The sequence below is a fragment of the Heterocephalus glaber genome, unplaced genomic scaffold, assembly GCF_053883595.1.
Source record: "Heterocephalus glaber isolate CG9 unplaced genomic scaffold, H.glaber_assembly_v1.0 deba00000546, whole genome shotgun sequence".
Taxonomy (NCBI): domain Eukaryota; kingdom Metazoa; phylum Chordata; class Mammalia; order Rodentia; family Bathyergidae; genus Heterocephalus; species Heterocephalus glaber.
This window is the reverse complement of record NW_028258147.1, coordinates 20,234,059-20,249,695: the sequence shown is the minus strand read 5'-3', so window position 1 is coordinate 20,249,695 and position 15,637 is coordinate 20,234,059.

Below are 15,637 nucleotides of genomic sequence, written 5' to 3'. Positions count from 1 at the left end.
CCTCTCCCGATTCACATTCACCTATTTATTATCCAACATCCATAGAATATTGATCAGAAATAACAGGGAACTTAGGAGAATAATCCTGCTGACAAACAATTTTACTACTCTCTTATTGTCAAGAACACACACAACTCATTGCATTTCTCTATTCCATAGTTGCAGCCTTTTTCCCCACACTAACACTCCATGTTCCAGTTGTTACTGTTAGAAACTGAATGAATCAAAAGGCTTTTCTGGTGGATCCTGACAATCTCTTGTGGAGGGATCAAAATTTGTACCAGCATTGTGTTATCCACTATTAAGCTAATAGGAGATCATTTGGTGTGTGTGCGGGGGAGTGTGGGGATACTCTCCTGTTTGACTAATTACCCACCTTGCCAGAAAACTACTCAAAATTATGAAGGTCATCATTTCTGAACTTTGTGACTCCTGTTATATAAGTCTAGATATTAATTTGTCCCGTGTTTCCTTGATACTCAACTAACCTTCCACTGTCTGCCTCTTTCCTCCACTCATTTGGTCGTTCATTCAAAGTAGAAGGTTTGGATATTTCAGATAAGATGTGATGAACTCTCGAACACATGATGTTCAATTTTAGTAACAGTATAATGAACTCAGCTCAATCTAAGCAATGGAAGCAATTCTCTTGGAGAGTCTAACTTTCCTTGGTGAAGCCTTAGTTAGTCTACGGCACTTTTGATACAGAGGCCTATAGTAATATTTACATTAACTTGGTCTTAATGGTTAATAATCAATAATAAGTTAATTTAAATTATTTGGCCTCAATATCTTTTTTCTAGCCAAGAAGACAATCAAATACATTCATGAAAATTATTTTCTCTTTCGATCACAAGCTCACTGGATCTTCACTCTAAGCTACTGGCTTTCTTACCAGGTTGTACTTCTGATTCTTCTTTTTGAATGAATTTTCTTATTTTCCACCACAGATCTGGACTTGTTGTTTCATGGTTTTTTTCTTTTTAACTTGAAATTGCCTGACCTATACTGTGGGACTTTGCTTATTCCCATACCTGACCCTGGCTGTCAGTCCAAATTGCTCAGCCAAAACAGTAGCTAGCTTATCACTTGGTGTAAAATATACTGTTAAACTTCCCTTTTATGTGTCAATGCTAATGTACAAAACCCAGAACAGTTTCCATAATGCTAATAACTAGAAATATTCTTTACAGTCTGCATGACCCCGGGAGGAATTTACATGACCAAAGTAAAGGAGCCCTAAGGCAGATCATCAGGGCTAGGCAGGAACAAAGAGGGACATTTCCATCCAATCCCACTGTGTGTTTGTGTCAAAAACTTGATGTCTTAACAGAGAAGACTCTATGTGCACCTCTCTACTATGCCAAAGGTACTTTCTGAGGTGGGTAGGACCATTACACACTCCTATCAACAACAGAACCTTTCTTTCAACATCTATTTGGAGAATAGTTTCCAAGGACATTACTGAGCCAATCACAAAAAGGCATGAGCAGAGCAGTATTTCCTCTTGTGTTTGTAATTTAGCAGCAGGGAAGCTTGGAGATAGGAGCAAATGTGCATGGAATGCACTGTCAAATTCTAATGTTTCCAAGCAGAAGATCACAGAACTTTTTGAAATCTTTGGTGAATTACTGGACATAATTTGGTGTGGTCAGATGATGAGGCAGTGGAAAGAGATCCTTCATCCAGTAGCAAGTAAAAGAGATGGAATTACATTATTTTCAACTGCCTGGACTTGGTTTCTTAACAATTGTATAACCTTAGGCAAGTCGCCTAATCTCCCTGTGCCTCAGTTTCCCTATAAATTTTTGTAAGATTTAAATGTCTGAACTCATTAAACATTTAGAATGGTTCCTGGCACACAGTAGTCACTGGGCAACTGTCAGTTATTGTTATTACATAATTAATAACTGGACTCAAGCAATTATGAAAAAGATCAGGTTTTTGACTTAATAAATTCAAGTAAATACAAATAGCACTTTAGTAAGCAGTGGGAGTAATCAAGAAAAACACTCACATCCTGAATTCTGGCAAACTATCCTCATAGTCATCTTAAATAAGCATGAGAAACACATTTTCATATACAAAAATACCCATATATAGGCCAATGTAAGCACACACTCACAGGAAGCCTATAAAAAGAATCCACATCATATGCTAAGATAAAAAAACACTTGAAGGAAAGCAGATATAAACTTTTGAGAGATTTGCTGCAGTGAACAGAAGTATTTTGGGGAAAACCAGTTTTGTACTTATTATTAAATGGAAGAACATGAATGCTGAAAGAGGGTATGAAATATTAAACAAGACAAAATAGTCTCAGGTGAAAGAGATGCTGAATGAATAGCAGGCAGATGTAAAAGAGAGTGGAATGAAACAATGAACTAAAATATCTGAATACATAGGAGCTTTACAAACAAAAAGACTAAAATCAATACTACATAAAATTAAATCAATGATTAAGGAAATCTTAAGAAATTTGCTTAGAACTAAGAGCATAAAGACAAAAAGATGAAAAGATAAGAAGAAAGAATAAAGTGTGAAATAGAAAGATGTTAAGTTGCATCCATGACCAACTGGTATTTTAGAAGAAGAGATTAGACCAGTTGAGACAATAGCTATAATCTTTTAAATAAATAGGCCATAGAGGGGGAATCATTTCTTTTTAACCTGGAGAAAGACACCACTTTACAGATGGAAAGCTTCTGTTACATAACAGATATTAAAATTAATCTTAAAATATATGTATATTATTTGTCTAAATAAAAGAGTTAGATTTATTCTAGAAGACAGTAACCAATTAGTACCCCATCTTAGATGTTAAAGATAGAAAATTCCCTGCTGGGGATTTAGCTTAGTGGTTTTGCCACCTGATGTACAAGCGCAAGGACCTGAGTTCAAGCCCCGGTATCAAAAAAAAAAAAAAAGAAAATTCCATTTTATGGTGTCTGAGAAATTATTGTGTAATCTTGCATTCTCCAAAATTAGTTGACCATGAACTTACTTTTTAAAAATAGCACTAATTAGGGACAGGGATTTAGCTCAGTGTATCCAGCACCTGCCTTGCAAGCGCACAGTCCAGAATTCTATCCCCGGTACACCCCCCCCCCAAAAAATAGCACTAATTAAAAGTCTGCAAAGGATGTGCATCATATTATAGAGTTTGATAAACACAAAGCAATTATATGTTGTGGACATTGAGGGGGTTAACATAAAATACCTTTACAAAAGTTGTAGATGAAAGAAAATAAATAAAAAAGGCTTACCTGTATTGGCCATCTAGGGCTTCCAAAAGAAAGTACCACAGACTGAGTGGCTTAAAAGAAATTTATTTTCTCACTGTTCTGGAAGCTGAAAGTCCAAAGTCAAAGTGTCATCATGATTACTTTTTTCTGAGGGCCTGTCTCCTTGTCTTATAGCAGGCTATCAGATGATCTTCCCTTTACTTGTGTCTGGTTTCTAATTTTTATACATAAGGTCACCAATCATGTTCAATTAAGTCTATACCAATACATTCATGTTAGCTTAATTACCTCTTTAAAGTCCCTTTCTACAAACACAGTCAGATTCTTAAATACTTTAAGTTAGGACTTCAATACTCAAATTTGGAGGAGAGGAGAACAGTTCAGCCAATGACACTACCAAAAGAAAAAAAATCATCAAGCTTTTCTTGTGTTTAAGAGAACAAAACAAAACCTGGCATTGGAATAATTTCCTATAATCCCAGTACTTTGGGAGTATAAAACTGGAGGATTACAAATTCTAGCCCAGCTGGACAATTTAGCAACTTAGTAAGACTTTGTCTCAACATAAAAACTAAAACAAGTACTGGGGATGTAGCTCAGTGTAAAGGCCTTGGGTTCAATCCCTAATACTACAAACAAAACAAAACAAAAAACAACCCCAGTAAATATCTATATCTAATTATATTTATATAGATATATATCTACATATCTCACTCTTTCTATTTTATATGCTGATATAGATAAATAAATATATCTACGTACTTGGATCTGGACTTCCAAAGCAATAAAGTACAGGAGTAAATGGGAATTAAAATTATCGACTTTGGCTCTTATTTTAGTTGTATCAATAGGGATAAGTTAATTCTTGATGCTTATAACTAGTATATATTTGTTCTTTTTCCTTAAATTTATACATTTGTAGAAGTAAAAATAAGTGTAATCTCTAAATTGCAAGAGAAAATAAAGAAAGCATATTTCACTTAAATTAACAGTTCTCAAATTTTTGGTAGTCTTTTATACTCTTAGAAAATATTGCAGACTCAATAGAACTTTTGTTTATGTGAGTTATATATGTCAACATCTACCATATTAAGCATCAAAACTAAAACTTTTTAAAGTGTAGTATTAGGTAATGCTACATGACCTCTGTTAGCCATTGGAGGAATAATATAATCATTTGTCATATAGCCTCTGGAAAACTTCCACTGTGCACTCATGAGAAAATGAGATCAAATAAAACAAAAGGCTTAGTAGTATCATGAAAATAGCTTTGGCTTTGTGGACCCTTTAAAAGGGTCATAAGATCTTCCAAGAATTGCTAAATCATTCATTGAAAACCGCTGATTTAAATAAAAACATTTAAAAAATAGGAAACACCAATAAAGTCACATAGAAATTTTAAAAGCGTATCAAACTTTGTCTTGTATAAGGCATTATAAAAAAGATTGAGTGAAAATTGAATAAGAAGCATCTGCATATGGATCTCCTTTCATCCTCTAAAGAGCTTGGCCTTAATCTCCATTCTAAAACCTAAAGGACACTGTCAAGTGTCATGTTTGCTGACTGCAGGTGATAGTCCCCCAAAGCTATTCTTTCTTAAGTGTTTCTCCTCCCTCAGTCTGTGATACTATTTTCTGCCAGTTCTCCTCATATTTATTTCATGATTGATTTCTTTTGTGCCATTGTTTGGCTGTTTTTGTTTGTTTATTTATTCAGTCTTTTCACTGTACCATTAGATGTTCTACTTCTTGTCCTTCTCTGATTTCTATTTTTCACCCTCCTCTTTTCACATAATCTTTAGGTCATCCTCTGCACTCTCCTGGTTTAAAAATGCTTTTTTAATGATATGTCCCCAAATTTTAAATTTAGATATTGCTATATAAATGAGTACATATTTTATAAAAGTTTTTATATCTTATGTATTTTTATGTTTATATATCTAATTGCTTACAGAATAAGCCTGCTAAAATATAAAACATGCCTTTTGAATTCAATATATTCAAAACTATATCAAAAATTTTCCTCCCCTCAAAAAAAAAGAGGTTGAGAATCTAATCTGAAAATACAAAATCCTAATGATCTAAAATCTAAAACCTTTTGAGGGCATACAAATTGCCACAAGCCTGATGATTCAATGTACAAAAATTTTCTTTCATACACAGAATTATTAAAAATATTGCATAAAATTGCCCCTAGATTATGTGCATAAAAATATACATTGAAACATAAATGAATTTCACATTTAGACTTGGGCTTCCTTTCTGAGATATCTCATTATATATGTGCAGTAATTCCAAAATCCCAGAGAGGCGGAGACACTTCAGGTCTTAAGCATTTCCGATAAAGGCACAGTACTAATCACTCATCTGTCCTGTGTATTCCACTTCCCAGTTATTTTGCAAGTCTGTTCTCTGCTATTACTCTTTATTAGTGGTGGCCTAATTAGCATTTTTCCATATCTTTTCTCTACTGTTGCAAAACTTGCTTTTGTGGTTTTCTACCCATCAATTTAGACTTGTCTCTGACTACCTTTCATCTATATCTGAAGCAATCCTAAAATGCTAAAGCTGCCATTTTAACTGAATCTCTAGTCTTCATCTCCAACACAGCACTCGTGTGACACACAAGTCCTACAGTGACCTCTATGGTGTAATCCCTGGACATTCTGCTCTGCGAGCTTAACACAATTGCCATGTACTAGGCTCCCTGTACTATGCTTCCAAAGTTTTCCACTTAATATTTGTCCTTTAAAATTCATCTCATGTTTTATCTCCTCTGAAGACAGCAAACTGTTGTAGTCAAATGTTTCTCTATAAGTGTCTCATTATACATGTGTCCTTTATTTGAAATTCCATCTTAAGCCTGTGAGAAACAAAGTGTAGATGGTATGACATTTTTACATGTGAGACATCTAAATCTTTCTGAGATTGGGTGATTTGCTCAGTGTTTAAAAATCAGATATTTATATTGTTGGTTGGAGTGCAAATTGGTAGTTTTATGGGACATAATATGTAGATTCCTCAAAAAATTACGGTGACAACTACCATATGAGTCAGCAACCCCACTTCTAGTTATATAACCAAAGGACACAAAGTCAGTAACTGGAAGTGAGACCTCCACCCCAGTGTTTATGGCCACATTATTCACAATAACCAAAATAAGGAAGCAACCAAAGCCTTTGATGACAGATAGATAAAGAAAATGCAAGGTGTATCTGCATATAAAATCAAATATTTTCAATGTTAAAGAGAAGGAAATGTCATTTGGGAGAACATGGCTACACCACAAGGACATTGTACTGTGTGATGTCACTCATATATGGAATGGTGAAAACAGTCACAGAAAGAAGCAGAGTAGAGTGGTAGTTACTTGAGGCTGAGGGGCAGGGACATGGATGAGGTTAGCCAGTGGGTACAAGGTTTCAGACATAGAGGTTGAAAAAGTTCTGGAGACCTAATGCACAGCACGGTGACCATGACAAGTAATACTGCATTGTGTTCTTAAAGTCAGCTCAGAGGGTGGATTTTATTTTATTTTATTTTATTTTATTTTATTTTATTTTATTTTATTTTATTTTTGGTACCAGGGATCGAACGCGGGTCCTTGCACTTGTGCAGCAGGCGATGAAACCACTGAGCTAAATTCCTGGCCCTCAGGGGTAGATTTTAAATGAACTCGGCACAAAGACACACAGGTAACTATAAGATGTGGTGAATGTGTTCATTAGCTTAATTGTGATAATATTCATATGAATGCATATATCAAAACTTCATATTTCATACCTTTTTATCAATTATACCTCAAATAAACAAGGGGAATGGAAAAGAGAGGGAGGCATTTACCAGATAAAACACACTAACTTATAAATATTCCAAATTTGCCCTAGGTCCCAAGCTCATAACGACCGGCGTGTGTGAGATGAATCCCCTGGCCAAAGGCAAGAAACTGGTCATTTCTACTTGTTTTCATTTTGTACTTCAGTACATGTGGGTATAGACTTATAAATATTTAACAAGTGCCTCAGATAATACAGAGTTCTGATTGAAAACATTTGTCCATTTGCTATTTCTGTAATGTAAATACTCCTGCTATGGTCAATTTCAAAGTACTCATCTGATGTCATGGAATATAGAGTTTGGAAGAGATGCACATGATGAGCTTTCCTTATCCAGGAAAAGTTAGCTTTAATTCATCACTCGAAGTAAAGGAATAAAAATAGCCAGAAAGGCAAACAGTGGTCCAGCGTTTGTCTCAGCATTCAAGGAACCATTAAAACTGCTTCTCATTTGTTTCACAACATTGTATTGGAATTGCTAACCAGACAAATTTACTTCTTTTCACTTAAGATTTTAGAATCATCTCATATCAGAGTAATTACTCAGTTATAAACTCTCCTAAGTCACATCTTGGTGCTATTTTTCCCCTGTGGTACTGGAGATGGAGCCCCAGGACTTTATACTATGCTGCATTCCCAGTCCTTTTACAATTTTTATTTTGAGACAGAGTTTCACTAAGTCACAAAGTTGTGATCTTCCTGCCTCATCCTCCCAGAGTACATTTTTCGGTCTGCAATTTACTGCACCCTAAATCACACAGAGATGTTTACCCATTTCTCATTTTCACCGTACATAAAAGGAGACAACAGAGGACCTGATATACTTATTGGAATCCTTGACTAAGGATTGAGAAAGCTACATTTATCAGTATAGCTTAGTCCTCAGGTCACGTCCAGGAAGGATGTCCAGGGCTTTAGTCGGTCTCTATTCAGATTTTTCTCTGACCTTATCAAATGCATATGCCACCATTTTCAGAAGGTCAGCTTTCTAATTTCTCTACAATTCTGTGACATGAATCCTTGCTGGCATGGTTGAGTGACCTGATATTGCTGAGAAGTCAGGAAGACAATGTCCTATAGTTTCGCTGTCACCTCTGTAGAAATCTCAGTGCATTGAGCATGGATCCTTTATCTGCTTAGGGAGCTTGAGAGAATTCTGGTTGCTTTCTCATTTTTCTTGTGAAATTGCCAGGATAAATTAATTTTGAGCTGACTGGCCAGAGGCTGTTAAATCCATTACAAACATGAGTATATATCTGAATAGTCATGGGCTCCCAACCGGGGTGACTGGTTAAACAGTCTGCCTAAAACAATACCATCACTTGTTGTGTTCGTGACCTAAGCATCATTGTACCACTTTGCATTTACTGGAAGAAAATATCCAAATGCCTGTACTGATACTGTATTGTTAAACTGCCCAGTGCCCTAGACATGTATTTAGTATGACTTAGCAGAGTGTAATTGGTTAGCTACAAGTCTTTTCGTATGTGAGACACTAGTGCTCAAACTTCACAAAACACAAGGAAGAGTTGCCTGTTGAACTCTTCAAAGATCTTCGGTGATTAGAAAAACCCTCCTCTACTGACATGTGGAGAAAGTGACAATGCTGCAAAGCACCAGCTCTTGATTAGAAAGGCATGATCCTCCTCCTCCTTCTCATTTTCATACTTTCATACCCTCCTCCCATGTACCACAGCTTCAAAACAGTCACTCGGGGACTGGCTTCTAGATTTTTCTGTATTGAGTTTGACAGTTGAGGCTTAATGATAAGTAACCTGCCTGCAGCAGAAATAACTTTATCTTGTGCAATATGGTAAGCCTTTGCCCTGGTGGTAGAAGGAGTGAGAGAAATAGTATTGATTAAAGAATTTTATATAAATATGTTGCAGCATGGGTGCCACAATTACACACTATGCTTATAATATGGCAGCAGCACCTAAGATTCACTATAACATTTTTTGTATCCATAACATTTGCTACTCGGCACATTTAAAAGGGAAGAGAAAAATATTAAAAATAAAACTGAGCTGGAATGCATACAGTTCATTTTGCTGTCTTTCTAAAAACAGCCCCTGAAAGAGGGATTTAAGTGTAAGTAGTTTATGCGAGAAGCAATCCCAGAAAGCACAGTGTAAGCATAAACAAGTGAAAAGGCAAGGGGGAGGGCACAAAGAAGATGTGTTAATGGATGGATTATTACTGTGAGTCCTATCTACCTAGAAATCCTTGGAAAGACAATGTAAACCTATCTCTAAAGTAGAAGCTTGAGTACTTAGTTATTTTCTTTCACTCATCAGTTTAATGTAGCTCTTATATGTTTTAAAAATAAGACAGTTTGGGCCTGCTCTGAACATCGGGTACATCTGACCTCAGGCAGAGAGATACACTGGTGCTCATGGTGGGAAGTTATTGTATATGTAGTAACTGCATCCAAATTGCAAGTGGACCTTGCAATGGGCTGAGATGATAGGACATATTCTGATATGATCTGCTACAACACAACTGGTTGAAGCATGGTTGGTATCTAGCAACAAGAAACCAAAAATACAACTAAGGAATCCAAAAGCAAAAACTATGTGTGCAAAGCAAGAATTCATGGCAGCCACTAGTAAGCCACCTAAACCCACCCTGCCTTCTCCCTCTCAGGAGATTCCCTGATCTCATACTAAACTCCGCTTTACCTATAGGCACATGGGCCATGCGTCCTGGTTCTCCATTCCCTAGACCCAGCCATGCACTTTTCTTAAAGAGTTGAACATACCTGCCCTGTTTCCAGTTTCCTCAGAGATATACTGCACTTTAAAACTGACCTGTTATTGTTAGCTAAACTCCTGTGTACTAGAAGACTATTGAGAAGCACATTATTTCACCCAAAGACATTTATAATGTTCCAGGCCACAAATAGATACTTCCTGCACTAAAGGAATAAGTAATGGTACACTTCTAGATAAAATGGTGGATTGATGGAAGAGGAATTTGGATGGATAGGAGAAGTCTTAATTACTGTGAGATTAGCTTCCCCTTCAAGGGTTTAAGAAACATATCTCCATTTTGAGAGTCATAATGAAAAGTATTACACTGAAATCTCTGAGAAGCCCAGCTTTAAATATACCTATGTATTATTTAACTTAGTTTGCTTAAAGTGTTTTACCAAACAACCCTTTAAGCAATGTTTTACCTGTTTTCTTCAGTACCTCTTAAAATATAATAGTTGACATATGCAAATAAGTATATGCAACATATAAAAATAAACAATAATAATATATTAAATATTTGTGAACCCACCACACAATCTATTAAGATAAATTTTGCCAGAATTTTGGCTTGCAGCTATAAGTTCTTCATTTCTCCTATTTACCTCCAGAAATAACTAACTTCATGCTGAATTTTGTATTTATCATTAGTTTATTTAAAAGAATTATATTTAGCACATATAATACATGAATAAATAATATATTGTCCAGTTGAGATGTATGAAAACATAATGTGCACTAATCAGGGATTTGTGATGTTTAAATTTTATTTTTCAATATTACATTCCTAAGATCCACCTATATGGTTACATATAACATGTAACTGCAGAGCATTTCTTTTCACTGCTGCAAAAAAATCTATTGTAAACATATTAGAACTTATCTTTCCATTCTCTAATTGATATACATTTGAGATTTTTCAGTCTTTTACTATTATGAGCAATGCTCTAATAATTTTAGCACCTGTTTCCTGATGTGTATGTGTAAAAGGAAATACTTAGGTCTATGAATGATGATTTATGCACCAAGATGTAGCTAGGTAGGAAAATGTTTGGTTTGCAAGATATGGACTAGTATTTTCAGAACTTGGTGGAAAGGAGCCAAGTTATTATCCATTATTTAGCATGCTGAGTTCCACTAGAAAGCAGGAGTGATGTTTGCCATAAGAAATATCAAAGAATAAAAGAAGGCAAGCTTCCACAACAAAGTCAGTGTTGTAGCTGACCATATTCAAAGGATAGATGTCCTCTCTGTGAGAAAAATAAGCACAGTTATTAAAACAAAACAGAAAACAAGAGGAAAAAAGTGTATTTTTCTCCCAAAAGGTGATATTCAGAAAAAAAGGAGTTAAGGGCACATGTTTCCTCAAACTCTTCTGTGATTCTTTCTTGTCTCCATCTCCAAGCTTTGGATTATTTGTAGCTTTCTAGAGGGGGCAATATACACAACTCACAATAGTTGAAGACACTTGGATGGATAGACCAGCTTGTTAGAGATAAACATAGGCAAATAATAGTTTCTTAGATAAAACTAGATTTTCCCCATGTCATCATTTCTGTTTTTATGTAAGGCAACCTAGTCTTCAGTGTTGGCTCTATTACCAGGATGATTTTGAACAGGTATCACTTAGGCTAAAAATAAATGGCTGTTCTTTGTTGACTTTTTCAGTCCCACCATGTTCTTTGTGATGTGGTCATTTTATATGGACATATATTCATGTGAGATACACTGGGATTGTGATTAACTTGTATTCTTCCATCAGAGTTGCTCTGTATTGATGTGGATTTGCAGTCCAAGTAGCCTACTATTGTGAAATAATAGCTAGGTCATAAAGATGAATTTTTGCCAATATTGTTTTTATAAGGTTTAGTATGCTATACTCTATGACCTAGATAATTATCTGAAGTTACTAGGGGAGCATCAACTGCCTTTAGCTACTAACAACTCTTTATCATTATGGCTATAATGGACCTTGAGATTGTCCCACGTTAGACACTTTTTCAACAGCAAATCATGGTTTGTAGACTCCTACTGAGACAGAAGATTGGATAAAGCAGCAAGTGAGCCTGACTACTGGGGTGAAGATTTGTTCATAAAATTTACGATGATATTGATAGCGTTTTTTGTATTTCACAAAGCGAAATTATGGAACTTTAGTTCATCCCTTAAGTAGTAAGTGCAAAGTACACCCTCCTTAGAAAGAGGTCGCGCTGTTATAAACATAGATATGCATGTACCGCTGTAATATTATGTCCTTAACTCTTTGGGGAAGATACATAGAAAGGGAATAGCTGAGTCAAACAGTTTTAGTTTTTTGAGCAAATTCCATACTGATTTCTATAGTGGTTGTACCGGTTTAAATTCTAAGATATTTCTTTAAGCTTCTCATTCAAATCTTGTTTGGAGATATTGCTATGAAACTGGTTATTTATTAGTTCAGTGCTCCTCTTTTTAAATTCTGTAATCACATTTTAAATTTCTGGGATTTCATCTAGTTTTTCTGGATAGCAATTTTATTATAGTAGCTTGTGAGACACTTTTTCTTACCAAAAATTACCTATGTGTTCATACAAAACCTTCCCTTTCAAGCCCTTGGGTTTCCATTAACATCTAATGAAGCATTTTTTTATGTTCATATTTGTAAATGAAAGATTGAACCCGTCTACACTCCCACCAGCAGTGGAGAAGGGTTCCTCTTTCCCCACAGCCCTGCCAGCACTTGTTATTGGTTGATTTCATGATAGCCGCCATTCTTTCTGGAGTGAGGTGAAATCTCAGCGTTGTTTTCATTTGCTGGTGGGGGCGTAGACTGGTGCAACCACCGTGGAAATCAGTATGGAGATACCTCAAAGAACTAGGCCTGGAAGTCCCATTTGACCTTGCTATTCCACTGCTGGGGATCTTCCCCAAAGAATTAAAAGAATCATACCATAGTGATATATGTGCACCCATGTTCATAGCAGCACAGTTTGTGATAACTAAAACTTGGAAACAGCCAAAATGCCCATCAACAGGAAACTGGATAAAGAAAATGTGGTTTTTTATAAAATGGAATACTACTCAGCCATAAAAAATAAGGAATTAGAGACATTTATAGGTAAGTGGATGCACATTGAGGCGATACTCTTAAGTGAAATAAATAGGACACACGTGTATAAATACCGAAGTTTCTCTGGTGTGAGAAACTGAACATGTAAATAAGGACTAAAATGTATAATAGGTAACGTGAAATATGAAGAAAAGGGCAAAGGGGAAGGAAGTGGGAGGGCTAGGGGAAAGGATAGAAGGGAATGGGATTAATATGAGAAAATGGAAAAATAGGAACAAAATCTTTGTAAATAAGGAGGAATGGAGGGGTTGAAGGGAGGCCTGGGCAAGGGTGAAAAATAAGAACCAAGAGAGATTATGTAAAGGTGCAAATTTCCAATGATGAATGTCATTCTATTGTATACCTAAAATATACTAATGATTAGAATGAATAATCAATAATGCAAAATAGGAAGAAAAGTTCCAAAGGGGTAGGGGTAGTGGGAGGGGCAGGGGAAAGGAAAGAAGGGAAGGAAAAATGCTGAGAAATGGAAAAAATGGAAATAAAGTCTTTGTAAATAGGGAAGGGTGGAGGGGTGAAGGGGGGGCTAGGAATGGGGAAAAAATAAGAACCAAGATGCATCCTGTAAAGGTACAATTCCCAATGAGAAATGTAATTGTGCTGTATACCTAAAATGTACCAATAAAAGAATCAAAAAAAAGAAAGATTGAAGTGATAAGTATATATTTTTCCTTTTATTAGTGTAGGTTTGTAAGACAGCATAGTGATGTTTGTTTGGGGGAAGTAGTACATGTTGATTAATGTATTTAGTAAGCATTCGTTACCCTAAAGAGGCCTGGTCTGTTCTCTAAAATTAGAGCTTTCCTTTTGAATGGGAGTTGGGGCCCTCATGGGAAGGAGGGACACTGAGAGTAGTGCTGTGTAGAACAAGCCAGGGCAATGTGTTGGCTTTCTCTGATAGGGACAGGCTAGCAGGGGGAGGTCCCTCCCAAAACCAGTATTTGTTAGGGAAGGTTTCCCATGAAGGTGGAGGATAGTGTTTTTCTTCCTGGGCATACTGTGTGTGCCTCTTCTGCCCTCCCAAGTGGTCATCATAGTAGTAAGGATGTAAGTGAAATTATATTTATTTTTCCTTTCTCTCTTGGGTTCACCCAGTAAGTCTTTCCCAGCTCTCATTTTTGCTTTTGTTTTTAAAAGAATGCATTGAAGCTGGAGTGGATCCCCCTCAATAACAAAAAACGAAAGGGAGAAAGGGACCCTATGGGTCTTGTGGCCAGATGGATGTCTTTTTATTGCTAATGTTTTGTTTCTCTCTGCAAACAAACAATTGAACAAACAGCTTCACTGAGGTATAGTTCAGATGCCATGGACTTTTTGCTCAAACTAGGTTTAGCCTTTCTCCTGGACTCCTGGGAAGCCACACCCATCCCTAGATCTGTGACTTGTGCCATTTCTTCCTGTCCATTTTCCCTCTCACATTCCATCTTCCAGGATTTCTCCAAACTTGCTGGTCCACAGCTGCCTCCTTTATAGATTTTTCTACTAAGAGCATAGTTTTCTTCTTAAAAAGTTTTCCTTTTTTGTTATTTTAATGGGGACTTTAGAGGAAATAGAACATAGAGTTAAAGGCTTTAGTTTAGTTCTTTCTCTGTTTTTATGAAATAAGATGTTTATTACTGCATTTATGCCATTTACAGTTTATAACTAAGGCATGTGGAACACATATCCACTGAAAATAGAATTTGTTTAGGGAGAAGCCCCACCTAACAGACTGTAAGTGTTTGCCTGCTACCTTAGTTTAAAGGAAAAATTTGAAGTTTCTGAAGAGATGAAATTTTCAGAAAAATTCGCGAGGACATATGTTCTTAGAGCACAAGAATCTTGCACAGTACCAAGTATAGTACTCTGACCCTAGAATGCACACAGTAAATTAAGACCTCATTGTATGTACTTAAAAATTCAGCCAGTTCCATTTGTATTGAGATATATACATATGCAAACATAAGTTAGATTCTATTGCATTATATATTCATGGGCTCACTATTCCAAGGCTTTCTATAGTTCTCATATAATACATTCTGTGACAGTCCTCACATTAAACCATCCATCAGAAGGATTGACATTAGTTATGGCATAGAGTAGTTGCAGCTCTTTAGACATATAACTACTGTGCCATTTTGATATAATTCTGTATAAATTTCAAACATTTCTATTTAACATAATCAAGTGGTATGAAATCTTCTTTTTTAATGGCAAGTATACAGTACTAGCTCAATTGGCACTTAGCAACAGTCCCTTTACAATATGCACAATAGCTTCCAGCAGGGAGTTTTTAAGGACCATCCTTTGAGAGCACAACTCACACATGTACAATCAGGAGACATCAAAGTTCTATCTCCAGCTCCCCTTGAGATGTTATTTAGTTAATGTACAAATGTTACAGCTAAGCAGTTAAGCCTAAAAAATAGAACACACAATTGTATGCAGGTACATTCCTTTTTCATTCTCTTGGCTAATATCCTCATATCCTGATTCTACATAAAATAATATCTGGAATGAATTGGGATTCATATTTAGTGCATAGACACTTTTCATCTTTTGAAAATGCTAGCAAAGAGCATTTGTGAGTATAATTTTTCATAGTAGCAGAGCACCATGGAGTGGATACGCACTGAAAGACATTGCTTGATTATATAATACTTAGTTTCTCCATCGGATTATAATTATGTCATAGGCTGCTGACACTTAGCACTGT